Genomic DNA, 27,222 nt, shown 5'->3' on the forward strand with positions numbered 1-27,222 from the left:
GCCTTGTGCATTCGGATGGCCATGGTTTCTGATAGCTACAGGATTTCCAGGGCAGAGCCTTCTTCTCTGTTTATGGTAATCTAGCCCGGGTTCCCCCACAGGTCAGAGCAGCGTTGGGCGGGGCCAAGGTTGACTCCTACTGGGAGGAGCCGGGATGCCGCTCCCGCTGTGATGCAGAGGGGAATTTGCTGATAGTCCCTTGCCAGGTGGAGCTGGCTTTACCAGGCCGCGGAAAAAAGGAGGAGGAGGACCCACCGGCAGTCGCCTTTCAGGTAGAGTGATTCCCCCGTCACTGATCCTTGCAGCCTGAGCTCCTCGCTTGGGGCTGGTAGCGGCCGTGTGGGAGCAGATGCGGTGAGCATGGGGACTGTCGCTGCCGGGAAATAGAACGTGAATCCGGGTCTTGGACCAGGGAGGGGGCGGGGAAGGATAGCTTGCTTGAGAGCTTTCAGCGACCAGGGACTGGACTTAAAGGATGGGAGTAAGGGAGACTGCGCCACATGCGGAGCACATTGGCTGTCTTCGCCATGTACCTTCCTTCAAGCCGCCCACTAGGAAGGGCCTTGGCTTAAGAGATCTGTCTTCATCGGGCGCGCCAGGGTGGAGGTGGGCGGGAGGCTTGGCTGGGGGTCCTTGCCTCTTGTCTAAGTAGGTTAGAGTTCCTCTTAGGGTACCCCACCCCATCCATCCAGGGACTCCCCTGGGCTCTGCTGCCCACGCGCTGGGCTGGGAGGAGGCGATCTACACCACCGTTTCTGTAACCAGAGCATCACCGATGGGTTGTGTGTGGGTCCAGTTCTAGCCTGGGCAGCCTGAGTTTCAAGGCCGCAGGGTCCTGGGGGCGGAGGGTGCCACCTTTCTGTGTATGTTTTCAAAGACAGAATCTGCCTCTAATCTCAACTTGAAAGAAAGAAAGAAACTTTGGGTTTGGATGAAGAACCCCCGGGGAAACTGAGGTCTAGGGGTTCTTTGATTAGACTGAAGTCACTTGGTTAGGTCCACAGAGCTGGCCTCCCAGACATAATTCACACCCACTCTGGAGTTACAGGAACAAGTCTTGTTCTCTGGATTCCTGATACCCTCTGGGTTGGATCCTCACCCAGTGTCTCCTTCTCCCCATCCCAGAGGATACAGGGAGTTAGAACTTCAGCAGGCTTGGGGAGCCAGAGGTGTGGACAGTAGCAAATTGCCCACGTGGGCTGTTGTTGAAGGGGTGAAGGGTCAGTTCTGTGGGTTCAGGAAAGTCGTGAGAACTGGCTTTTCGTGGCAGAGGTAGTATCATGTGCAGGCCTTGGTGGAGGTCCAAGGGAAAGTTCCAAGGGGGTGAGAGGGTGCCGAGGGGAACAAAGAGACAGACTCTTTGTTCCTGAGGCTGTGGTACTTGTTCCAGAAGGGTGATGGAATTGTCTTCTGGGAATGCCTCATCATAGCTTCCCGACTTACTCTTGTCCTCTCTGACTGGTGTCCCGAGAAAAAGTGGACTCTGATCGGCTGCCATCGTAGTTGAACTTCTCAAGCTGTCTGGTCCTCCTTCTCCCCGGGGGCAAATGTCTTTTTCTTGGAAGGTAACTGAGGCAGAGAGCAAGCAATGGTATTTTAGAACCAGAATCAGTCATCCTTCTTGGAGCAGTGGGCTGCTCAACATCTCTCACCTGCACATCTCAGGACAGACTGAAGAGGCCTTATTCTTGCTTCTCCTCCCCCCCCCCCCCCCACTCCTCTCCACCCCCCTCCAACCACCCCAGCCCTCGGACTTGAATACGTGAATGTCCCCTGACAGGTAGGGATGATAGGAGCAAATGCTCCATGTTCTTCTCCTTCAAGGAATATTTGCTAGTTACCCAGTAAGGAAGTAGCTTGGAGGAGGGAGCTGAAGTCACTTGGTTACCTTGCCAGCATGTCCCCCACAGGGTTACACTGTCCTGTGGACCCATCAGAGCCAAAGACAGATGTCTCTCCTGCCTATGTAGCTGCAGGAGAACACAGTTATGAACTATAGACAAAGGGAGCTGCTGTCTTTCTGAGAGCCCAACAGGACAAGGGGTTCTGACCAAGCCCTCTGCCAAGTGGAAGGTTGTTACTATGGACCTCGTTGCTTTCCAGAGGCACCCTCCGGAACAGAGTCCCTGAAGCTGGGCTCCGCGGGGGGGGGGGGGGGAACATACCTTTCACTGCTTGATGGTCACGGGATTTCTCTGTGGAGGACCTGAAGGAAAGGATGGACTCTCTAGAAAACTGTGTTAGAGCTAGCTGCTTGTGAGTTGACAATAGAAAGAGTCAGGGAGGAGGCCCCGCCCACCTATATCTCCACTGGGGCCCTTCTTTGGGAGAAGGACCACTGTGCACAATCTAGGAAGCTGGTGATATGTCTCTCTGAGCCTAGCCATGAAAGGTCAGGCTTCAGAAGGTCCCCGCCTTACCTCCAGGTCATGCAAGGAGGATCAGGCCTAGAGACCGAGGGACTGTTTTTGACCAAGAACCACTATTTGCTGGCACTCGACCCTGAGTTACCTACCTTACCTGACAGCTGGATGTCTACGTACCTTCTCCAGATGGGTGGGAGGGCTTTGAAAACGAGTCAAGGATGTATTCCAGAAAGGGAGTATTATTCTGGGAGACTCTGGCCTACATGGAAGCCATCTGTTTCCTGCCTCGATGGAGGAACTATGGCCATTTCCTCTCTGGAAGATGTCCCCTTTCTCCATAGCCAGTCTAAGGTCTCTTCTAGTCTTAGACTGGTCCCTTGGGCCCACCTCCAGTTGTATTCTGGCCTTTTTGTTGTTGTTGTTTGTTTTGTTTTTGCTTTTTGAGACAAGGTTTCTCTGTGTAGCCTTGACTGGCCTGGGCTCACTTTGTAGACCAGGTTGGCCTTGAACCCACAGCAATCTGCCAGCGTCTGCCTCCCAAGTGCTGGGATTACAGGCATATGCCACCATACCTGGCTTATTCTGACCTTTGAGGACTTCTTTTCCACCTTCCTCAGCTGACTAATATTTAATGTATTTAACAGCGTTGCCACCCAGTGATGATGTCTAAGGGCCTCTCCACAGAGCTGGTATCCTCCTGTGAACCCACTGACCCCACAGACTCTCTGCTAAGGCCCTATCTGGGAGGCAGCTGGATGCAGAACCATAGAGATAATGATCAGGAAGTGCCAGGATCTCTTTGCGATGCCCAGGCTGCGGGAAGGCACGCGGCACGCAGGCCACGGGGCAGGCTTTCCCTGAGAGGGGCTGTAATGAAAGCTCTGAGGGGAAGTGCTGAGCCACGGAATGCTCGATCAGCTTTTAGTGTCCCAGCTTGCCTGCTGGCCCAGCACTCTCTCCTCCCCTTCTCTTGGAAGAGCTGGGCTTTGAACAGCTTACTTGCTCCCTGCCATGAATATACACCCAGAACTCTACCTTCTGGCCCACGAATTGGCAGGGTCAGAGTGGGATCAAAGGTGAGAGCCTGGGGCCCCAGGATGGCCGTGTGGGCTTTGCATGGAAGAGGAGGTTTTGTTCTAGAGCTCTCTGGATTTCTCAGGGCCAACTGAGGGAAACTCCTGAGGCCAGAGCTGCACCAGCTGTGCTTCTAGAGCAGGCTATGCATCCAAGCTTCCGTCTTCCTTCTCAGCATCTCTAAGGCTGGGACTGAGACATGCCAAGCCAGGCAAAGGGTGGAGGGGGCTCCCCATTACCACTTCCTGCTTCCTTTGGCCATCAGTGGTTTTCTTGGGGAAACAGAAGTGCAGGACCCGTATGTTCTAGGATCATAGCTTACATTTTCCTCACCCTTCCATCTGCTGTCTTATACCGGTCCCTACAAGAGGTGAGCTACTGGACTAAGTGGATGAGCAATGGCACACCTCTCTGCCTTCCTTCCTGCCGAGTCAGGGCCTCTGGTGTCCTTAGAGGGTCAGAGACAGAAAGACTTTGCCAGCTTCCAATGGGAAGCCAAGCTGTCCCCTTCTTAAGTAGCCCAGCCAAGGGAGGTGGCCCTGAAGAGTAGCCTTCACACTGTGGCTGAGTCTTCGGGATTGTGCCCGGCCAGATGAACGCTGGGCTCAGGTCATGCCCTGCTTCTAAAGCAAGGGACTCTAAGGTCTTTGGAGATTTAGTGGAGCAGCACGATCCTGTGGCCAACCAAGGAGGTGGTTGGGTTATTGATCATGGGACTGGTATAGCCTCAGATGCCCAAGTGACAGTTGACCATAGCATAAAAATGCTGCAAAGAATAGCTGGGCATGCACGCAAAGCCCTGAGGGGGTATGTGTGGTAGGACCCGAGTGTGGAAGAGTCGTCACATGCGACACAGGGTCTGGAGGTTGTGTGGAGCTAGGTTTCCATCCACGTCATTACCTGCTTATTCTTTTCCATGAGGTGAGTCTTTGTTTGCTGTGCTGGGAAATCCTGTATGTAACCCTCAGAAAGATGGAGGGGAATGGACAGGGAAGTGACTGTGTGGTGGTTGGTGTCCCCTTTCTGTCTTCTTGTCTTTTGCTTCTGATCTACCAACCCACTAGGGACCTTTGGGATCACAGGGCCACGCTTTGTTGGCACCACGAAATGCCCAGTGACGATTGGCCAGCCATGGATATTCTTCAAGGCACCATTAGACTTGAACAGTTCCCTTCAGAAGAGTGTCAGGTCTTTGAAGGTCCACGAGAAGGGGGTCATCCATACAGAGGTCTTTCTCCAGCATACAGAGGTCTTTCTCCAGCATACAGGGATCTGTCTCCAGCATGCAGGGGTCTGACTCCAGCATGCAGGGGTCTGACTCCAGCATCTAGGGGTCTGACTCCAGAATACAGAGGTCTTTCTCCAGCATGCAGGGCTCTAACTCCAGCATTCAGGGGTCTGACTCCAGCATCTAGTGGTCTGACTCCAGCATCCAGGGGTCTGACTCCAGCATCCAGGGGTCTGTCTCCAGCATACAGGGGTCAAACTCCAGCATACAGGGGTCTGTCTCCTCCATACAGGGATCTATCTCCAGCAAGCAGGCATGTCCAGCGCTTACCTCTATAGCGCTACTGTTGGCTTTGCTGAAGCTGCTTAAGACCCAAGGACTTGGAAATGAAAGTTGCTGGTTTGTCCCCATCCCCTCCACTCTGGGCAGGGTGCCCAGAACTGGGGCAGCTGAAGGACAGTTCCTGTCACAAGAGCAGAGGAAATGGAAGGATAGGATTCCTGCCTCACCCCCATGTGTGCAGAAGGTGGACACTTAGACTTTGCTCCTACCCACAGCAGCTCTTCCTGGCCCTGTGGACAGTAACCCTAGCCTGAGAGGGGCAGGTGAGGAGGACCCCTATCCCATGGCCCTCCAGTGGGTCTAGGAAAGAAAGCCAGGACAGCCCTGGTCTTTTCCCAAGTTGTAGAAAGCCAGCTTTCAGACCAGGCCTGGAAAACTTAGGCATGTTAAGTGACTCTGCCTCCTTCCTAGATAAGTACGTTTTGAACCTACCTCTGCGCTGAGCCTTCCTCACAGGCCCCAGAAACTTCCCCTGAGCACTTACCCAGAGTCAGAGCAACTCCTCAAACACCGTGTCTTCACACACAGAGGATCCCGCTCCATGTATGAGAAGAGGAGACGACTGATCTTGAAGTTTCCACAATATACCTCCAGCTTTTCTTCCCCATCACCCTCATTTTCTTCCTTTCCCTCCTTTTTTTGGGACCAGATTTCACTGTGTAGACCAGGCTGCCCTGGAACTCACAGTGATCTTGTCTGTCTCTGTCTCCCAAGTACTGGGATTAAGGTTGTGTGCCGCCATGGCCGACACAGCCAGGTTTTCTCGTCCTCCACTCCTAGCTCAGCTAAGAAGTATGACTTTGGCCAAGTGGAGTCTAGAAAGAAGAGATCACTTTCTGACTCATGTCCCAAGACTACCCCAGACCCATCTCCATTCTCATCTGTTTCTTTTCCCGTCGTTTAAAATGCAATGAACCTGCCACCTCCTCCACGAAACCCTTCATGGACCTCGGGTAGAAGAGGTCTCAAATGCCTTGCACACTGAGCCTCTCTTGCTAGACAGTGAGCTAATCTCTTTATTCACTCAGTGTTCTCTGGCAGCCAGTGTCAGGACACACACACACACACACACACACACACACACACACACACACACACACACGTCCCCTGGTAACTCGTGGGGAAGGAAGGAAATGATAAATAATATTTATATTCCACAACAACGGTAATATAGGATGCGGGGGATGGGATGTTCTGACATGGACGTGTGGCGATGTGGCTGCCTGTGTTTTATGACGGATGGTTGCACGTCTGGCTGTGCAATGACCTAGAGACACTCATGCCTGTGCAGAAGCTGATAGTCTCCAGGATATCTAGGCCAGCAACACCTGAAATGCAAAAAATAGGTCTTGGCCTCCGTCGCTTCGAACCTGACAGTAACGGAAGGGACCGCCAAAGCTCAGATGCCTGCTAGTTCATACAAGCGGGGGGGGGGGGGGGCGGGGGGGGGCGGGGCAGGGCGGGGCTATATATCTTACTTATTTACTATTTTATTGTATTTTGACTTTGTAGGCTTTGAGTTTTTTCAAACCTACTTCATTTTGGGTTCTTTAAGGCTTATACCTCCTTTCCAACCCGCCTACCCTAGATCGGAGAGAAAAGAAGTTGATAGAAACAGGAGAAGTAGACATTTTTAGACTTAGTTCCTTGGAGCGATTCCACTGGCGTAGTCGGCAGGATTTCAACAGACCCGTTAAAACAGCAAACCAGCAATTCAACAAAAGTGACTGCAACTGCAGCCTCTGGAGCCTGGAGCAGCAGCTGGAACCCGGAATCTCAAAGCATTCGCTGGAGCGGTTCTCTCTAGGAGTACCTTGAAGTGGTGTGATGAGCAGCCAAGACCAAAAAGCCCTGCCTCTTATTTTGGGCATATATATATATATGTCCTCTCAGAGGCCTTACTAGGATGTTTATCAGTTGGTAAAGACCATGCCCCGACAAGAGGTGGTTCCTCTTCCAGTGGGCAAACATCACGTGTTCTCTCACAAGTCTGTTTTCAGCACAAAAACACTGCACATCCTCACACAAGTCTGTTTCACATCCCACACTTGAGATCAGAACAAAAACATGCTTATATCCACTACAGACTTTTTGAGACAAGGTCTTGCTATGTAGCTCTGGTTGGTCTGCAGCAATCCTCCTGCCTCAGCCTCCTGAGGGCTGGGACTATAAATATGCACCATCACTCACTCTGGTTTGAAGTTTTTGTTTTGTTTTGATTTTTTTTTTTTTTTTTTGAGACAGGGCTTCAGGTAGCCAGGCTGATTTCAAACTCACCAGGCAGAAAATGCCTTTGAATTCTTGATACTTCTGCCTCCATTTCCCAAATGCCAAGGTTTACAGGTGTATGCCACCACAGCCAGCTGGGAATTTAATTTTCTGTAAATTATAACTTGATAAGACTGATATACCTGAGCCGGCATGGTTGTGCACGCCTTTAATCCCAGCACTTGGGAGGCAGAGGCAGGCAGATCGCTGTCACTTCGAGGCCAGCCTGGTCTACAAAGCGAGTCCAGGACAGCCAAGGCTACACAGAGAGACTCTGTTTCGAAAAACCAATAATAATAATAATAATAATAATAATACTGATATACCCACACATATATACAGTATGCATATATCCTGTGTTGCCTTGAATAAGTCTAAAAACTTTTGCGAAAGGATATTGCAGAACAATACCATTAGTGACAATATAAGGACAATAAAGTGATAAGCTTATATGATTAGCAGAGATGGGTAAACTGCAGAACCTATAGAGTGCAGCTCTGTGGTGGTCTTTGGGGAGTGGAACTGAGAATTCAGTGGAAAGATTTCTGGTTCATCAGGAACACATTGTTTTCCACACACGCACACACACACACACACGCACACACACACACACACACACACACACACAAATGTGCACATTCACGCATGCACAAGCACACATACACTCACACGAGACCTGAAGGGAAAATTATAGGATGCTAATATTTGTTAATTAGATTGGCTTTATTATTTTTAATCTCTTTAGTGTTCAAATTTATTTTTTTCCTCAAAGGAAAGGCATCAACCCCTCCCTGAGAGGCCGGGTAGGGTCCTGGATGAGGTGACCACTGAGTGCTGAAGGAAGAGTGGGGGATGGCAGGTTTAACCAGTGCAGAGAGCTAGGGAAAAGAAGTACAGAGCGAGTGTCCCGGGCCAGGTGATAGAGAGGTGCAGGAGGCATTGAAATGTTTGTTGAATGACTCCTGTTATGAAGCAGCCCTTCCCCCAGCACCTTCCTATTTCCTCTGTGATTTCAGTGTTTTTGTGTTTGGGCTGTGTGCACAGCAAAGAGGGACCTGAGAGAAGCATTATTCTGTGATTTTGTTACTTATTCATTTATTTCAACGATTTGTTGTTGTTGTTGTTGTTATTATTATTATTAGTGGTGGTAGTTGTTATTATTGTTGTTGTTGTTTTGGCATTTTTTGAGACAGGGCTTCTATATATAGCCCTGGATATACTTGAACTCACTCTGTAGACCAGGCTAGCCTCAAACTCATAGAGATCCACCTGCCTCTGCCTCCCGAGTGCTGGAATTAAAGGTGTGCACCACCATTCGCCTGTCTATTTTTATTATTTTTAATTATGCATGTGTGGGGGGAGGTAAATGCACATGCATACAGTATCTGTCAAGTCCAAAACTACCAGCTTCCTCTGGAGCTAGAGTTGTAGGCAGCTGCGAATCACCTGATACGGGTGCTGGGAACCCAGCTCAGGGCTTGCGAGAGAGCTATACACATTCTTAGTCACCGAGCAATCTCTCCATCCCTACTTGGATAGTCTTTAAAGTCTAGCTAACCTAAGGAGGGCTAGGGAAGCAGTGAAGCAAATAGGTGAAGCCCCACACTAAAATAAGTAAATAGCCATCAATACAGAGAAAATAGAGCTCTCGGAGAATTCTCAGATTCAGCCATGTGCAAAATCCATTTGAACGCTGGCTGAAACAATGGCTTTCTGGAAAAGTGCAAATAATCAGTTGGACTCAGAAGAGCTGGAACCACCCCCCCCAAAAAAACCCTAATAACTATGCAAGGAATCAAGTCCTCAAAACAAAACAAAACAAAAAAAAAAACAAAAAAACAAAAACAAACCCTAAAACAGCCAACTTTAGTCAGTGTCTGTCGAGTCTTCAAGGGTCTGGCAATGTCAATGTTATTTAAGTACCACCAACCATACCAGATCTTAGGGAAGGAAAGATCCCAGGTCATTCTGTGAAGCTAGTGTCACGCTGATAACAAAGCACAGGACAGCTGGTGTGTGGCACACATCCATAATTCATAATTGAACAGCAAAATGAGTTTTCATCTGTGAGCATTGATATAAAATGTGTACACTAATAAATAGAATCATGAAATCAATATTGGGGGGTTGTTTGTTTTTTGTTTTTGTTTTTTAAAAACAGGGTTTCTCTGTGTAGCCTTGGTTGTCTTGAAATTTGCTCTGTAAACCAGGCTGTCCTCAGACTCAGAGATCTGCCTGCCTCTGCCTCCTGAGTGCTGAGATTAAAGGCGTGTGCCACCACAGCCTAGCCTGTAATATTGTTTTTTATTTACTTATTATTGATAAAAATTTTAATTTTTAATTTATTTATATTTTATGTATGAGCACTCTGCATGTGCACCTGTGCTCCAGAAGAGGGCATCAGATCCCATTATAGACAGTTGAGAGCCACCATGTAGTTGCTGGGAACTGAACTCTGGACCTTTGGAAGAGCAGCCTGTGCTTTTAACTACTGAGCCATCTCTCCAGCCCCATCTTGATTTTTTTAAATTTATTTTATTTTTTTTGTATCTGAGTGTTTTGCCTGCTTGTCTGTGTGTGCCTGGCTGCATACCTGGTGCCCACGGAGGTCAGAATAGGGTAGGGGTGCCTGGGAACTTGAGTTACAGGTGATTGTGAACCACCACATGGGTGCTGGGAACCAAACCCAGGGGCTCTGCAAGAGCAACAAGTACTCTTAACTGCAGCTGCCTCTCTAGCCTCTAGTCTTGATATTTTAAGACAGGATTTCCCATAGCCCAGGCTCACTCACTACATAGCCCATGATGACCTTGAACCCCTGATCCTCCTGCCTTTACCTCCTGAGTGCTGGGCTTATCATACACCACCACACCCAGCACAGGGCCTAAAGGACATTTGATACAAAGGGATAAGTGTCTTTGGTTTTAATGTGTGTGTGTGTGTGTGTGCACATGTATGTGTACACATAAGCATTTGTGCTTATGTGTGGAGGTGTACGTTCCCAACATTGTTCTACACTCTTTACCTGAAACATGATGAAATCAGTGCTAGAGAATGTTCCATAGTGCTTGAGAAATATGTATTCAGGAGCTGACGGGGTGGAATGAGGAGAGGGAGGGAGGGAGAGAGCAAGGGCGGGGGAGAGGAGAGAGAGAGAGGGAGGGAGGGAGAGAGGACAAAGAGAGGGAGAGGAGAGAGAGGGGGAGGAGAGAGAGGGTGGAGGAGAGAGAGGGAGGGAGAGAGAGAGGGAGAAGGGGAGAGAGGACAAAGAGAGGGAGAGAGAAGAGAGAGAGGGAGAGAGAGAGAGGAGAGAGAGGGGAGGAGAGAGAGGGGAAGGAGAGAGGGGGAGGAGAGAGAGGGAGAGAGGAGAGAGAGAGAGAGAGGGAGAGAGGAGAGAGAGAGAGAGGAGAGAGAGGGAGAGAGGAGAGAGGGAGAGAGAGAGGGAGAGAGAGAGAGGGAGAGAGAGAGGGAGAGAGAGAGAGAGGGAGAGAGGAGAGAGAGGAAGAGAGGAGAGAGAGAGAGGAGAGAGGGAGAGAGGAGAGAGAGGGAGAGAGATGGGGGGAGAAACAGAGAGACAGAGACAGAGAGACAGAGACAGAGAGAGACAGAGACAGAGAGAGAGACACAGACAGAGAGAGACAGAGACAGAGGAGGTGGGAATGAAACCAGGGATAGAGAGAAAGAATTATCTGCCCTGATGGCAATGGAGAGTTCTGAACTGAGAAGTTATGGATTTTCAACTCATATTGCTGAGGTTGAAGAGTTTGACAGGGGACAAGAATGAGCCAGATACAAATGGTGTGCCTAAAAGAGTCATCATAAAGCATGTTCAAGTGTGCTAGTTAAAATAATTGATAAAAGGCACGTTGAAAATGTTTTTTTAAAGGTGAATATGTTCCATGTAGTCTTTAAGAGCCGCATACCCTTCAGCCTAGGGTTGTCCAGAGCTAGCCCCAGAAATGCTTATTGCAGCTTACTGCACCAAAAAAAAAAAAAAAATAGAGAAACAAGCCAATTATGGATGCACGCAGCCTCTGTAATCCTAGCACCTGAGGGGCTGGAATAGGAAGATGGCTGGTTCTAGGCCAGCCTGTTCTGCGCAGTGGGTTCAAGGCCAGAGACGGTCACAGAAAGGATGAAGGACTACCTAAGTACCCAGCGACAAGGTTAGAATCTTGAGAGGTGTCGGGCTTGGGACACACTATTGAAAAGTGAAGATGTTGGATGCAGAGATGTGTTAATGAGTGGCGGGAACATGGCGACGCAGGGATGTGTGCATTCATCCATGTTTGGGAGGACTTAAAGAAAACTGCAACAGGACCATTAACCATCTTTATGTCCAGAAATGTGACAGAGCCCTGGGATGGCAAGGGCAGCATGCCCAGCTCTATTTCCATTGGGTAATTACCTTGAGTGGATTTTTCCCATAGTGTGCTGTTTTCAGAATTTAAAAAGAATATTTTGGGAGAAATCACTTGCAAAAGGAGGAAACTGTTTAAGATGCCTCGCCGGAGCTTTCTTCTTTTTCTTTTTTGACAATGCTGGGGATCAGACTCAGGACCTTGGGCATGCTGGGCAAGTGCTCTGACTTCCCATCTTAAGTTCCCTTTTCTGTGGGCTCATCTCTTCTTTTATTGCCAATGCCAGATCTGAGAGGGTCCGTAGGACACATTGTCCCTCCTGTCATTTTTGTCCCCGAGGAAAATAAAACCTAGAGATATGTCACACAAGCTACCCAGGGTTGCCGGCTAGTCTCGGCAGACGTTGGGCTCCCTGATGTAGCTTTTAGAAAAGGAGCTGAGCATGTTGTGTGAGTAACAAGAGCCTCATCCCTTGGGCTTGTCTGCCCTTGCCCAGGTGGCGCTCACCCAGTGAGTGTTACTTCCTGTAAAAATGTGGACATGCAGATCTGTAGGTACCTTCCTGGAAAGTGGGCCAGGTGAGGGCCCTTCAACAGGCACTTCAGCAAAGTCTCCTCAGATGACTCGGAAGGAAGAGAAGACTGGGGCCCTTGTGTGACCTCCCTTCATCTCAGCACTGCTGGCTTTAACTCTACACCCAGGTTGAAGTTCCCCATCATAACGAAAGAAAGCAGGGAGCTTCAGCTCACCAGGGGACAGAACTAGATTGGCCTGAAACCCCAGTATGGGTGCTCCACCTCTGTCCTTTCTCTTGTCCTGGATCTCTGGAATGGCTCACCCAGGCCATGTGTTGAGCACCCATTGGCCTCCAAGGGGAGGGGCCCTTTGTCTTACCAGAAGAGCTCCTCAGGTTGGCCAACTGGGAAGATGCTGACAAGCATATTGAGCTGAGGAGGGGCCTGGCCAGCTTGATCTTGGGGGAGGAGCTGTTTCCTGAGGACTGGGATCCCTGCCTGCCTATCCTGAGAGTGTTCCCTTGTCCCTGTGCCACAGAGCTTTGAAGGAACCACTTTTGTAGTCAAGAACTGGTGAACGCTGCAGGGTGACTTGGAAGCACCTCTTCCCTCTTCCTGGTCGAGAACAGGAAGGCCTGAGGACCTAGCCTTTCAGCCTGAACTCTCACCGACACTTGCTGCTCCAGGTAGGTGCCCCTGCCCCACCATCCCATGGTCCTAACACGAGTTCTCCCTCACAATCTTGGGAAATGTGGCCATAGGGTTGTCCTGTAGCCCGTGGTGTGTCAGTCAGCACTTGGGAAAAGTCAGCACTTGCTTCCATAAACCTCTTTCTTTTTTTTTTTTCAGGGGGGGGGGCGTTTCAAGACAGGGTTTCTCTTCTCTGTGTAGCCTTGGCTGTCCTGGACTCACTTTGTAGACCAGGCTAGCTTTGAACTCACAGCGATCCACCTGCCTCTGCCTCCTGAATGCTGGGATTAAAGGCGTGTGCCACCACCACCCAGCTCCATGATCCCCTTTAGCCACGGCCTGACTGGAGGGACCAGCAGGGACCAGGGTGCATGGGGCACCCTCTCGGGTGGCTCAGGTTCCAGAGGCTTGAGGAAAACTTGAGAGCTGTAAGTAGCTTGTCCTTGCTTCATTGGCAAGGCCCCAGGCTGAGCTCCTAGCTGGGACCCCTGTGGGAGGGTCCTGCCTAACTGCGCTGGTATGAGGAGCAGGCTCAGGACATAGCCAGGCAATGCTTTTCTGAGCACTCCCAGACTCTGGGAAATCTTTCTTCTGGAAGGGATTATGACAGATAGTATCTCCAGACTGCAGGGGCTGGAAGGGATCTTCACTGAACTAATCCGACTCAACCCTGTTTTACGTCTGGAGCATCACTTAGCATCAATAGAGACTCCAGATGTTGCTACTGAGTCTCTCAGAGGAATCAGGTGTAATCCCGTCCACACCGCACAGGAAGTTCTCTGTTTCAGCTGTCTCCTTCCTCCTGGCCTCAGCCCAGCTTCTGTCCTGGGTACGCTTCCTCTCCTTTACCATATCTGGCCACCTTGACCAGCTAACACTCCTTCATCCCACATCCTAAGGTAGAGTGTGTTAAGAGCCAGGCGAGCATCTAGAGGAGCCATTCTTCGCATCTCAGGAGTGAAAACCCTACGCTGTTTGAATCTTGGAGAAAGGATGACACAGCCCTTGAGGCTGAGCTTGGAAGCTGTAATAGGGTAAGGTCCTCCCCTCCCCTGAGGGCCTCTCTTTCATGGAGAAGATGTTGTCCGGTACGGGATGCTGGCCAAGAGTGTTGCAGTTGTTGTTATCCATTAAGGACACCTTAGATCTAGTTCTTCTTCTGTGCAAAGTGCTCAGTGTTCCTGTAGCCCTTTTGACTTCCTATTCTTTTCCCGGGAGAGCCCTCCAGGGCAGGTGGCCTTGGCTGTGGGCATCACTTACTTCTGTCCCTCTCAGACCTCACTGTCCCACCCTGCTTCCCCCCCCACCCCACCTAGGTGGCTGTGGAAAGCAGCTGTGACCCTTGTTCGAAGCTCAGGACTCTGGCCACCTGCCAACCTTACCATCTCTGCCTACCTCACGCTGTAAAATCGGGGAAAGAGTAGACACCCGAGGTCACTGGGGATTAAACAGCTTAATACCTGTAAAGTGCTTGAAAAGGCATCTATCATTCAGCAAGTGGGTGTAACATCAGCTCTGTTCATCACAGAAGCCTGTTTTTTCCCAGCCACACTCTGCGCTTGATTAACTTTCCTAAAGCACTGAGTAGCCATCTTATTCCCGGGGTCTACAGTCAGTCATCCATGGCTCCCTGTGGCCTGTTTAATGATGATGGCCTGTTTAATGGCCTGCTCTTGGGGGTCTTGAGAGAAGAAACAATGTATCTTATTTATGTCATACATTATAAGGAAACAATACTGTCTATTGAGATAGAGCATTTTTCACCCTCAACGGTGTGAGTGTAGCCACCCATACGCCGACCTCAGATTGAAGGTTTATTTCAAATTCTCCCTCTTAACCACAGCCCTGATGTGAGCACAGCTGCATACTGGCTGCAGGGTGCACTGGATAAGGGTGGCTCTGGTTTCATCTGGGGCCGTGAGACTGCAAGTGCAGTAGTCCCGTTCTAGACTCCAGCCCTGTCCACATCAGAGTGGACAGCTGGCCACTGCCCAAAGTAGGCAGGGACTGCAACACCCTTGCAAGTTCAGGCCAGGCAGCAGACATGAAGTCATTGTCCTTGGCTCCCATAGCTCTGGGCTGCTGGAGGTTGGCAGCGAGTTCCTAGGATCAGCACCCTGGACAGAGCACGCCATCCCGTTTATCCTGCATCCCACGGAAGAGAGGCTGCATTCAAAACCAAGTTCCTTTTAGGTGCAGAGCTGTTGGTTGGCCACAACCACAAACTTCTCTAAGTCCTTATTTGTCCATCTGTTAGACGGAGAGAATAGCTCCCCTTACAGAGGTTAGAGGCCACAGTGGGGCAGCCAGGAGGCACCCTTGCGTAGGGCCGGCTTCGTTTCAAAGCTATTCTTCTCAGTGCTGTGTCCAGCAGCCCGCTCACTTTCCCAAGGTGCAGCGTGTCTTGCAGGCTACGGGCTCCACTCCAAGCTGACAGACGACAGTGGTGATTAGACGGGGGCGAAGGAGGATCAGTCCAAAGCTTCCAAGATTCCTGGCAGGGTGAGAGGCAAGGAGGGAAGAGTGACACAGTTCTGTCTGATTTTCTCTGAGATTTTTTCCACCAGGAGGCTCAGGCACTGCCAAGCCCCAGGAAGTGAGGGTGTAGTGCCAGAAAGGGAGCCGACCAAGCCTACTGCTTCCTTCTTTAATCAACTCAACAACAAGATACTTATGCTTGGGGTGTAGGCTCTAGGCTGGGCGCTGAGGTCAGAAGCATGTAAGCTATTCGGACCTTTCAGGTCTTAGCTCTGCTGGAGGAGGGCAGGGCATTTGACATGCCGCTTAAACTCTGTTGGGTTTTGTATTATTGATTCTTACTCTTTTAGAGACAGGGTCTCACTTAGTAGCCCAGGCTAGCCTCAAAATTGTATCAATGCTCCTGCCTCAGCTTCCCAAGTACTGGGATTTATGGGAGCATACCACGAGGCCTGCCAAAGCAATGTAATTTCTAGTTGGAGTATGTTAAGAGGAGGAAAAAAAAGGGTAATACAGACACAAACAAGCAAATTAACAAAAACCCTGAGAAAGAAAAGGGGTCTCAGGAATGCCTCAGAGCTGTGTCGTTAAACTGGGGGCTGAAGAGATGCTTAACAGTCACACACAGACATACACACCTGTACGTAATTTTAAAAATATATAATTTAAAAAATTTTTAAATTACAAGCTGGGTGTGGTAGCACATGCCTTTAATCCCAGCACTTGGGAGGCAGAGACAGGTGGATCTTTGTGAGTTCAAGGCCAGCCTGGTCTACAAAGCGAGTCTAGGACACCTAGGGCTACACAGAGAATCCCTGTGTCAAAAAAACTTTAAAAAAAATTTAAAAATTATAATAAATAACTTTTAAAAATAGGATCACCAGGGCAGATCTAACCAAAAATGTTATCATTGAGAGCCAAACTGCCTCCCTTGGGAGTCCTTGGTGGGTATCAAAACTCCAAATCAAGGCTTTAGGACAGGAGAAAGATCTAGAAACCCCATTAATCCTAGCCCAGACAATGCCATATCTTTTCTCCATTATTTCCATGGCTCCCCACTACCTACATCAAGATGCACAAGCCATCCAGGCTGTCTTAGGACCTTGTGGCCTGGCCAGTTTGCCTCTTCTCTGCCTCTGTAGCCAAGACTACTATTTTTTGAATGTCTTATTCCCCACTTCCCTCCTCCTCCTATTTTTTTCCCTCTCTCTACTGGTCTCTATCAGCGTAGGATCTCTGCTTCCAAATGTCACCTCCAGAAATCCTTCCTGCCCCTATGGTCCTCGAGACCATAACTTCGGGCATATGCCTTGCTTTGTCCTGCCTTTGCCTGGAATTCCTGTCTGATCTGCCACCTGGGCGCATGCTGAGACCTTGGCCTAGGCTCTTTTGCCTCCAGCAGGTGTTGGCACAGTAAACACTGGCTGAACTGTGTGCTTAAAGGCCCCGGTAAAACAGGGTGAGCCTTTGGTCCACTTGGATACCAAAGGCAGAAGAGAAATTTGAACAGACAAAAGGAAGACAAAAAGGAGAGGAGGAAATCACTGTTTTGCTCAAATTGTCACAGGCAGAAGGATAGGTCTCTCTTCTCCAGAAATAGCTACTAATTCCTTCAGCAATCCAGGCTGGTATTTGTTTGAGCTTAATTAGAATGCCTCTAGCTTTAGGCACATTGAATTTTCTCTGGTTCCATCTTTGGATCTGAGTAGTTTTTTTCTGAGCCTCGAGCCAAGGAAAAGCAAAGCCAGGCGCTTGGCCCCTGACCTGGGGCTTATCTCTAGGTGATGTAAGTGACCTCCCCACCTTCCCCTCAGGGCAGTATGGGGACACAACAACTAAGGTGTGGGTGTGAGCATAATTCCTGGAGGCTTTAAGAGCTGTAGCCCTCAGCCACTTGGCTCTGCCTCCCTCCAGGGCTGACTTTATCACTAGGTCTTTATATAGCCTTAAAACTGTGCATGTGGGGTACTGCGCATGTGAGGTACTGCACATGCACTTCTCAGGATCGGGATCGTCATGAGTTCTTGACTCTCTGATGCTCCCTGGGCCCCGTGAGGTTGTGTAAACTAGACCAGCATCTTCAACCATCTGGCTTCCACCACCCATAGCTGGAGCAGCTTGCTTTTAGCAGGCAGCTGCTCTGAGAGCCCCCCCCACTACTCCCCCCGCCCCCCCCCGCTACCCCCCAGGCAGTCAGCACGGCTTCTGGCCTATTTAGACAGATGGAGCCGGAGCCCAGGGACTGGCTTCACCCTCGCCCTTCTTCTTCTGAGGGTGGCATGCTTCCATCCAGGGACTTGCGCTCCCCAGGGAGCCTGATCACAATCTGGACCCACAACTGCCTCCCTCCCCTGCCTCCCTCTCAGCTTTTGTGCCTTGGAGTGTCATGCCATGGTTGGAGGCCTTTATGCCCTTAAGGGCATGTGGCTGCCCTTAAGAGCTTGTATGGTAGCAGGGATCTTGTCTTTAGTTGTTGGGGCTAGTTTAAAATGCCTGTGCTTGTAGAATCTGAGCAGAGTGCCTGGTGGCTAGCAAGCCATCAACTCCTGGGAGACAAAGTGTCCATATTTAAGGGCCCACCTTTGCCTGGGCCTGCCTGTGTGCATCCCTTCTGGATACCTGGGAGACTCAGAGCTCCTTCCTGTGATTCTCACACCTCACAATTCCTTTATCCCATATCCTTTTGGTGGGGGTGGGGGGGAGGGGACTGCAAGCCTGAACTATAGGCTTCTTAAGTTCAGGAGCCAAGTCTGGGCTGGGCTGGGCTGAATCAACGACTCTGTGAATGGAAACTGTGCAGCTGAGAGAGAAAGAGACAGACAGACAGGCAGGCAGGCAGACAGACAGACAGACAGAGATAGTGTGGCTGAGGGAACTAGACTGACTCTGCCAGGCTGTCTACTCCAGTGTCTAGGTTCAGCTTTGGGGCTGCAGGACGACCTTCCTCCTCTTTCTATGCCCTTTCCCTCCACAGGACAAATCTTAAAATATTGGCACCACCGTGGGGACTTGTTGGAGACACTGACTCCCAGACCTGCCGTTCTAGAACCTGTAGTGACTCAATGTGTGCCTCATATTGCCTTCAAACAGTGACGAGGATACTGACCAGTGAGCCTCTTGTGCTGCTGCTTCCGTCAAACCTGAAAGCCTACTTATGAGAGGGTGGGTCCAGGCTCCCCTCACCTGACTTGTGTGCTTACTAACCGTCCTGCCACATGTGGCTGGTCTTTACACCTCAATTTCTCACTCAGTGTGGCACAGATCAGGTGTCTCTAAGGCAAGCTCTGTACAGATACCAGTGGGTTGAAACCCCCTGGCTGGGTCTGAGTGACACTAGGAGTTCATTCTGCCTTCGGCTGTAGAGTCTTGGATGATCAGAGCTCATCTTGGCAACGAAAGGAGGTGGAGTGGAGTGTTACTAATAGTATCTTACCTGGTTGCTGTGGGCACCTCTCTGCTGGCAGCCTTTATCCCTCCATAGCAGGAGGCTGACTCTAGGATGGGGCCCTATTTCACTGCAGGTATGTGATTCCCTCTTGTTCCCGTCCTCCCACCCAACCGTCCTCCTCTGGACTCATGCTGAAGAATTAATGAGGTAAAGGCTGAGAGAGCCACACCCTGGAGTCATCACACCCCTCACCCCCCACTGATGAGGAATGAAGCAGCTGCCCAGTCTTGCTGGCTGAAAGTGTGGTCCAGACTTGTTGCCATGGAGATGAGAATTACAGGGATAACTCAGGGCTGTGCTGGAGGCTCAGCTTCGCCCAGTGGTGAATGCATTTGCTCTACCGCCCTCAGATGGGAGGTGTGCCGAATTCCTCTTTCTCTAAATCAAGACAGAAACCTCCAAGAACAGGTTCCAGCCAAGTCTCAGAGGATAAGGGTAGGCAGGAGCTGCCTAGCCAGAGGTGGGAAGCCTGTGGTGACAGTGGCCACCAGCTGTGATATCACAAGGCTAACCAAGTCCCTCTTCCATGCTTCCCCACTTTCTCACTGTCAACAAATGTTTGCAAAGCATCCAGCCCTACCTGGACAACAGAGAAATGAATGAGCAATAAGGGGTCTCAGGCTGTTCCCTGGGGTAGCCAGTCATGTGCAAGGTCAGCTTGTAAGGGATCACACAGTATGCTAGGTCCCAACACAGCAAATCACGCGTCATCAAATGTGCTGAGCAGTGTGTGAGTGGTTCACTCAGTCCCTTAGTCCTCACAGCTGCACAATGGAGCGTTCATTTTTATAAGTAAGGAAACCGAGGAACACAGCAGTTAAGAAACCTACTTAAAGTTATGAGCCTAATACATAGCAGAGGCTAGGGTTGGACCCAAGGAAGCCAGCTCTAGGGACCCATAATTACATGCTGCACTGTGTCTGCCTTCTAAGGTGCCATGAGGTATGGGCATGGGGATGGGGGTATCACCTGATTCCCTGCCCCACAAGAAGTAATATTTGAACTGAGGTTCGTGGCAAATTGACTTAGTAGTGTGTGGGGGAGGGGCATCTAGGCAGAGAGACTAGGATATGCCAAGATCCTGGGAGTTTGGAGGGGGGAAAGGATTCCACAGTTAGACAATTGAAGAGAGGATCTGGGGGACAGTGGATGACAATGAGGAAAGTTCATCAAAAAGAAGCCAGAGTGTTCTACAGACACAGAACCATCCGTAGCATAGTGGCCACTTGTTGACAGAGCAAAGAAAGCAACTTAATGCCCTTTTACAAGATTCCCTCACCACCTTGCTCAGGAAACCCCCTACACACTTCTGACTGGACTCAGTGGCCCTTGTCTGTGGCAGATTTCTCTCACTCTGTAACAGCCTTTTAGCAGGATCTGTCTCAAGCCTTTCCTGGAATAAGCATGGAGAGAGAAAGGACGCGCTTCATTCTTCTTAGCACTACATGGGAGAGAACTCAGGGCAGGATGAATGCTGCGGGGGGTGGCTGGTAGATGGGACATGGGAGCCCCCAGAAAGGCAGCCTGAGGGCACAGAGTTGATCTGACTCCCAACAGGGCATTCTTGATGCAGATGGAGTGCCTGAGGACCAAGGGCTTTGAGAGCAGGGGCCATCTATCTGTAAGAACCAAGGCATATTAAGAGGGGCTCCTGGTGGAAGAGAGAGGTGGTGGCTGGACCAGATTTGATCTTCCTGAGTGGAAAGCTGCCCAGAGCCACCAGGAGCCTGCACAGAGACCCTTTCCTCATTGGCAAATTACAGATAGAGCTGGCAGAGGTAGAGTGCTTGAGGGGACCACAAAGGGTTTGATGAAGGAAAGCCAACCGTGCCTGTGCCTAGAAAAACCCAAGGCTTCTCTTCAAAATACTGTATACAAGAGGGCATGCTCATTTAGTTTTTTTTTTTTTTTTTTTTTTTTAACCAGAAAAGATTTAAAGACCTCTTAAAGTGTGTGGTACAGTGTTAAGGCTTTGTTGTTGTTTCTTATTCCTTAAGTTACAAAACAAAAACCAAGACCCTATAGTTTTAGAACATCAGTACATCTGTTGTTCTTAATGTATAAATATACTTATACGGATACATATACATATTTGTGTGTGTGTGCGCACACACACAAACAGGTTGTCACTCCCAGCTGTTTTCCAGCCTTTGGAGGGCTGGTGTCTGTGGTAACCCCCACAACTGCTTCACATCTTGCCCTTCCAACTTGGGCACCGCCTTGGTGGCTCACTGTGACAGAAAGCGTTGGCCCCCTGGGTTGGTGAGTGACAAGAGTCTGAGGACATAGGAGAGAACCTCCCTGGCAAGGAGAGGCACCTCTGCAGGGCCCCAGAGTGAGGTGGGTAGGACATCAGTTCACTTAGTTTGTAGCCTTGACTAGAGTGGGTACTGCATCTCCCCCTCTGCCACAGGCTTTTGTGGCTGTGGGCTAGTACTTAGCCTCAGTTTATCTGCCTGTAGAACGGAGCACCAAGCCTTGCGCTTAGGCTCCTGTAACACAAGTCCCTGCCTTTGCCTTCCCCCTCTCTGTCTGAAGCCACACCCACTCAAGCCTGGAGTCTGATCCCAGCATAGCTTTCCTTTCTCCATTAACTTCTGTCTTGAGCCTGTTTCTTTCTTTCTTTTTTTTCCCCCAGTGCTGTTTTGTCTTGAGTGTGGCTCATTGCAGCATGATTCAGAGGGGGCTGACAAGCTCTTCCCTTGGGGCTCATCTCCCGCTCTGCTGCCATTAGCTCCCTGACCTAGAGAGGCTCTCAGGCTCTTTAGGCTCAAGACTCCTCTTTACAAGATGACAACAGAATTTAGCTGGTCTTTGTGCAGGAGATAAAAATGCTCTTAAGAATTTTCAGAATTCATTTTTTTAAATGTGCATGTGCATTAAATCTAAACAAGGATTTAATACTAGGAATTCTATGCTTTCCAGATGACTGAGATGGTAGATTCTGGGTGCTCAGAAGAGCAGAGCTGGTCCAACAGACAAAGCACACCTCACACAGTCAGGAGGGATGTGCCTGGAGCCACTGGCCTTCCATCTGTCCTGGCAACCTAGGATCAGGAACTTTCTTATCATTTGTGACACTTGCTTTTCTCTATACTCCTCAGGAGGCAAAGCCTGGCACTGAATCCCTTTCAAAGCGCCCCCGTCCCTCTTCCCCAAGGAACACAACCCAGCCTAAGGAAGACAAGTTCCCACCTTATTCAACATAGAAAGGAGTACAGGAAGGAGCCGTGTGTGGTGGCTGAGAGCCACTTACAGCATCCAACACTCAATCTAATACGTGTTAACCTAGACAGTGCATTAAAAAGACTTGACACCAAGCTTAGCATGGAGAACTTCTCATTAACCGTCAACTGCCATGCTTATTATGGTACAAGGGGCATCAGTGAGCGAACGGTGGCCGTGCCAGGAACTCTGGTAGAGAGAAAACTGCCACAGAACCAGCCTGGCTGCCTGGTGCTGTCCGGTTCTGAGTTCTACCTGGTCCTACGGCTCACATAGCTCCCCTGCTTGGCAAACTGGTACCCTCAGGTCCTCTCACCCTATACTCAGGAGCCTCTGAGACTCTGACCTCAGTCTTTGGAACTGGATAGCAAAGATAGCAACCAACACCTGTGGCTCCCACAGTTTATAAAAACTGTGCACCGTCTTCTTAGGTAGCATTCATAATCGCCCTGGACCCGTCAGGGCAGACAGTGAGCACCGCTTTGTAGGAAAGAAAATGGAACTTTAAGAAGGTAAGGTGGCATCTGGGTGGTTGGTGACACTCGCTTTTAATGTATCTCTTGGGAGGGTAAAGGCAAGGTAGATCTCTGAGTTTGAGGCCACACTGGTCTACAGAACGATGAGTTCCAGGACAGCCAGGCCCACATAGAAAAATCCTGTATCAAAAACAAGCAAAAAATCAAAAAAAACAACAACAACAAAAACCCAGGGGTGTCTGGAGACCCCTGGTGTTCTCCAAACACCTTCCAGGTGAGTCAAAGCCCCTAGCCCCATCGACAAGACTAAGAAGCCACTGAGAGTCCTGAATGGGGTGCCAGAAGACCCAGGGTCTCCCCTCAAATCCCCCCATTCCCAGGCTTAGGTAAGCACCTGAGCCTGCAGGAGACTCAGTTTCATCCCATTGTATGTCGAACACACCGTCCTTGGTGATAGCATCCTGGGAGATGGAGGACAGTTTGGAGCAGGGACCGGCTTAAGTAGGGGCAAGATTTATGACCAGCTGACAAGGCAGGTGTACAGGCCTATGAAGCAGAGTCCCTAGTTCCTGTGACTCCCCTACCTGTTCTGCTCTCACTAGAATGAGAGCAAGCCTAAGCCACTGAGCTGACTTCCTGGAAGGGGGGGGCGGAGGAAGAGGAGGTCCAAAGACAAGAGGAGGTAGGAGGAATTACACAGCCCCAAACTCATTTGTTTTTTGTTTTTTACATCCTACTACCGGGGGATAATCTTTCCTCTTATTAGCAAAAGGTAATAATCATGGAAAAGAACAAGGTTGCCGAGCGTGGTAGAGCACGCCTTTAATCCCAGCACTTGGGAGAGGCAGAGGCAGGCGGCTCACTGTGAGTTCGAGGCCAGCCTGGTCTACAAAGCGAGTCCAGGACAGCCAAGGCTACACAGAGAAACCCTGCCTCGAAAAACCAAAAAAAAAAAAAAAAAAAAAAAAAAAAAAAGAGCAAGGTTGGGTGGTGGGGGCAGGCAGGAGCACCCTGATGGGTGGTGCCAGTGTGTGTGGGTGTGTTGTGTGTGTTGGTGTGTGTGTGTTTGCTTTCCACTTCTCCTGACTTGTGGCCACAATGATTCTCATCTAACCCTAAATGCTGGCCTTATGAGCTGGTTGCTGCTGATTCATTCATTCATGGGAAGGTGGATAGTGACTAGTGCTGGGAAGCACAGCTGGATGGCTGCAGAGCCCAGCTCCGACCCCTGCTTCTGTCTGCCATGACACTGCACCACCCAGAAAGTATAGAAAGGCTTTATCCTTGGACTGGGACTTGTGCAAGGTCATCACCTTCTGCCATTTTTGTCAGTACTGCTAGCCAGTGGAGGGTAAGGAAACACTCAGGCTGGAGGGCCAGCTCTGCCACTTACTAAGCCCATGGCTTTGGTTGACTTCTTTACGCTCGCTAGGTTTTGTTGTTTTTTGTTCCCAGGATGGCTAGTTCTGGTGCCCTGGGGTCCTTGTGAGGGTTAAATGAAGCATTGCTTAAATGGAAGTCACTAGTCCAGAGCTAATGCTCATAACTGCTAGCAATCAATAAGTTGGCCCCTCCACAGAACTCCTTAGACCATCTTCAAAAATAAATAAATAAAGATCGATTTTTTACTTCTAATTATATATACTTCTGTGTACCTGTGTATGAGTATGTGCACATGAGTTGGAGGGCCCATGGAGGCCAGAAGAGGGCGCTGGATCCCCTGGAGTTACAGACAGTTGTCAGGATGCTCAACATGCATGCTGGGATCTGAACTCTAGATCTCTGGTAGGGCAGCAAGTGCTCTTAACCACTTAGCCATCTCTCCAGCCTCCCCTCCTCCCCCAGACCATCTTAATTCTGGGATCACTCCTGAGACTTGCCTCCCAATGTCCTGGATCATCTGAAAGTGGAGAGCAGAGAGGCTGACCTGGTTTGTTAGGGCAGCAGTGGGTCTGGATGCCTGGGAGGGAGAGAGGAATGGAGGGTGAAGCCAAAGGCAAAGCTAGTGCTTTTTGACACTGTTCTTGAGCTGCCTGATGATGGCTCAGAATTAGAAGACCCAGAAAAACAGCACATCCTGCTTTTGACAATGGAAGGCAAGATAGGGGAGTACGGGCAGGATGGAACTATTCTCTCTCTCATCAGGCAAAGTTACGACCATGGAGGGGACCTGCCTCACAGGCCAGCATTCTCGTCACTTCTCCTGCCTCTCTTTGGCCCAAACCAAAGGTTGTAATTTGGTTTTTGTTCATGGAAAGAGCAGAGACAATGGCTGACAATGACGGCAAGTTTTAAGGGATAGCGGACCCTCCTCTTCCTCCACGTCTCTCCTCCTTCCTGTCTCCAAATAGAGTGGGTGGCATGGAGGAGGCTAAGGGTGGTCCAGTGGGGACCCCTCAGTACCATCTCAGATGAGCTGATAGAATGAAGATGGCGACACCAGGTAATCCTGAGGGCTGATGTGGTTCTCAGCACTGTACAGGGGAATGTGTGAACCATCTTCCTTCATTATCACAGTAACCCCGGGAGGCTGCTGTTATGCCCGTGCCATGTGCTGGATCTGAGGCCCAGGGAGCTAGGGTACCATCGGTGGTCACTAGGACAGATCTGGAGTTTAATTTAGATGTATGAAATGTTCTGGCTTCAGATAGCTAAGTTCTGTCCACTCCCTTGAACAGTTCTTTGCCCTGCACTGTGAAGTTAGCGTCCAAAGAGTCATGTTCCTTGATACTTGCTACTCTAAGGATGCTCCCTATGTCGCGGCTATGGGCATCTCTAGGGTCCTCAGGCTCCAAGCTTCATTTTTCTGTTGGTTGGTTGGTTGCTTTGTTTTCCGAGACAGGGTTTCTCTGTGTAGCCCTGGCTGTCCTGGAACTCACTCTGTAGACCAGGCTGGCCTAGAAATCTCAGAGATCCACCTGCCTCTGACTCCCCAGTGCTGAGATTAGAGGCGTGAGTCGGTCTCCACACCCAGCTTCATCCTTAACTGGGCTCGTGCTTGGATCTCCAGAGAGCTAACCCTTCGGCTTTCTGCATCCCTCTCCAGGGCTAGCTTAGAACCACATCCCATGGGGCATTGCCTTTTGGGGTTATTATGAAATGAAGTAAGAATGCAGGTCTAGGACAGAATGGTATATGGAGAGAGGTTGGGTGCTGCTTTAGGTTTCCATGGCAACAGCCTCCTCATTGCCTCTGCCTGCTGCCTGAGAGCTTGGGTGGCAAGGTGGGAGAGGTAAACTATTCTCCCTTTCACTCCTGCACCTGCCCTGCAGGCCAGAAGCCAGACAGAGCTGAAACCAGATTGCTGGGTGGAACCCCCACCCCCAACTCTAAGCTTATGCTGGGACCTCATAGCTGAGGGTCTTCCTATCCCTAGGCCAACAGTAGTCCTCTCTGCAAAGCCTAAAGGCTATGAATTCCCTGAGGAGGATGCCATGTTTGTACCTCCAGGGTCTGCTTGGCGCTTGGCAAGAGTAGGCTTTTGATAAAGTAGATTCACCTCACGTGTGGTGTGTGTGTGTGTGTGTGTGTGTGTGTGTGTGTGTGTAATTTCTGTGTATGTGTGTTTTGCCTGCATGTGTATCTGTGCAACACATGTGTGCCTGGTGCACATGGAAGCCAGAAGAAGCGGTCCAAACTCCTGGAACTACAATTACACGTGGTTGTGAGCTTCTGTGTGGGTCCTCTCAGAGAACAGCAAGGTCCCTCAGCTCCAAAACCATCTCACCAGCCCCAGATCCATCTTGAATGGATTGATAGGCAAACCAGTGCTTCATCTCACTTGCTAGATGCCACTGTTTATTTTAACTCCTTAAAAATGCTACATTCAGTCTCCTCCATGGGTCATTGTCAATATGGTCCCCTCTGCCCACCGTTCCCTACTGCACAGTGCTAACTCCTGCACCTTCACATCTCAGTTTGGAGATCACCTTGTCAAAAAATCAAAATGTTTCCCTTTAATAGGCACCAGCAAAGACAGACTCAGTGGCACACACCTGTAATTCTAGCATTCGGGGAGGCACAGGCAGGCGGATCTCTGTGAGTTCAAGGCCAGCCTGGTCTATAGAGTGAGTTCCAGGACAGCCAAGGCTACACAGAGACACCCTCTCTCGGGGTAGGGAGATATATCAGCAAAGATCAAGAGAGATGTCTCAGTAGGTGGCTCACACTGCCTATGTAACTCCCATTACAGGGGATCTGATGCTTTCTTCTGGCCTACAGGCACCTGCACACATGTTACATTATGCCCCCCACCCCGATAATGCCCCTTCATAGTTAAAAATATAAATGTTTTAAAACAAATAAATAAAAGACACAAAGAGATGAAATGAAAAGCAATAGAATCGTGCAAAACATCTCAGAAAAAGGTTGTCTGAGCTGAAGGCCCCTAAAATGATCTCTTCTGCACATCTGTTCTTTCACAGCAAACCTGTAGCTGAATAGAGGCTTCTGGTCTGACGTGGACCTTCCTTGGAGAACTGCCTCAGGTGGGAAATGGCGTGTGTGTGTGTGTGTGTGTGTGTGTGTGTGTGTGTGTGTGTGTGTGTGTGTGTGTGTGTGTGTGTGTGTGTAGGGAGACTATGGGGTTATGTGTATGTGAGGGAGTTGTAGTGTCGCCTTCCAGTACCTTCTGCCTTGGCATGGGCGCCCCCAAGTGGCCATCACCAGAACTGTAGCTTCCCGCAGAAGCAAATTTCAAGGTTCCCAAGCTGTGTCTCCTGCCTTGGGGCTGCCATTGCTGTCACTCTGCT

At 49.9% G+C, this 27,222-nt stretch overlaps 1 long non-coding RNA gene across 1 annotated transcript; it reads left to right on the top strand.

Annotated features, from left to right (window-relative positions):
* On the top strand, positions 1-27,016 carry LOC127192374 (uncharacterized). The gene is made up of 3 exons (XR_007830943.1): positions 1-272; positions 12,693-12,840; positions 26,896-27,016. It is a non-coding gene; the product is annotated as an uncharacterized LOC127192374 (long non-coding RNA).
* Positions 27,017-27,222: the final 206 nt, after the last annotated feature.

The sequence above is a fragment of the Acomys russatus genome, chromosome 1, assembly GCF_903995435.1.
Source record: "Acomys russatus chromosome 1, mAcoRus1.1, whole genome shotgun sequence".
Lineage (NCBI taxonomy): Eukaryota > Metazoa > Chordata > Mammalia > Rodentia > Muridae > Acomys > Acomys russatus.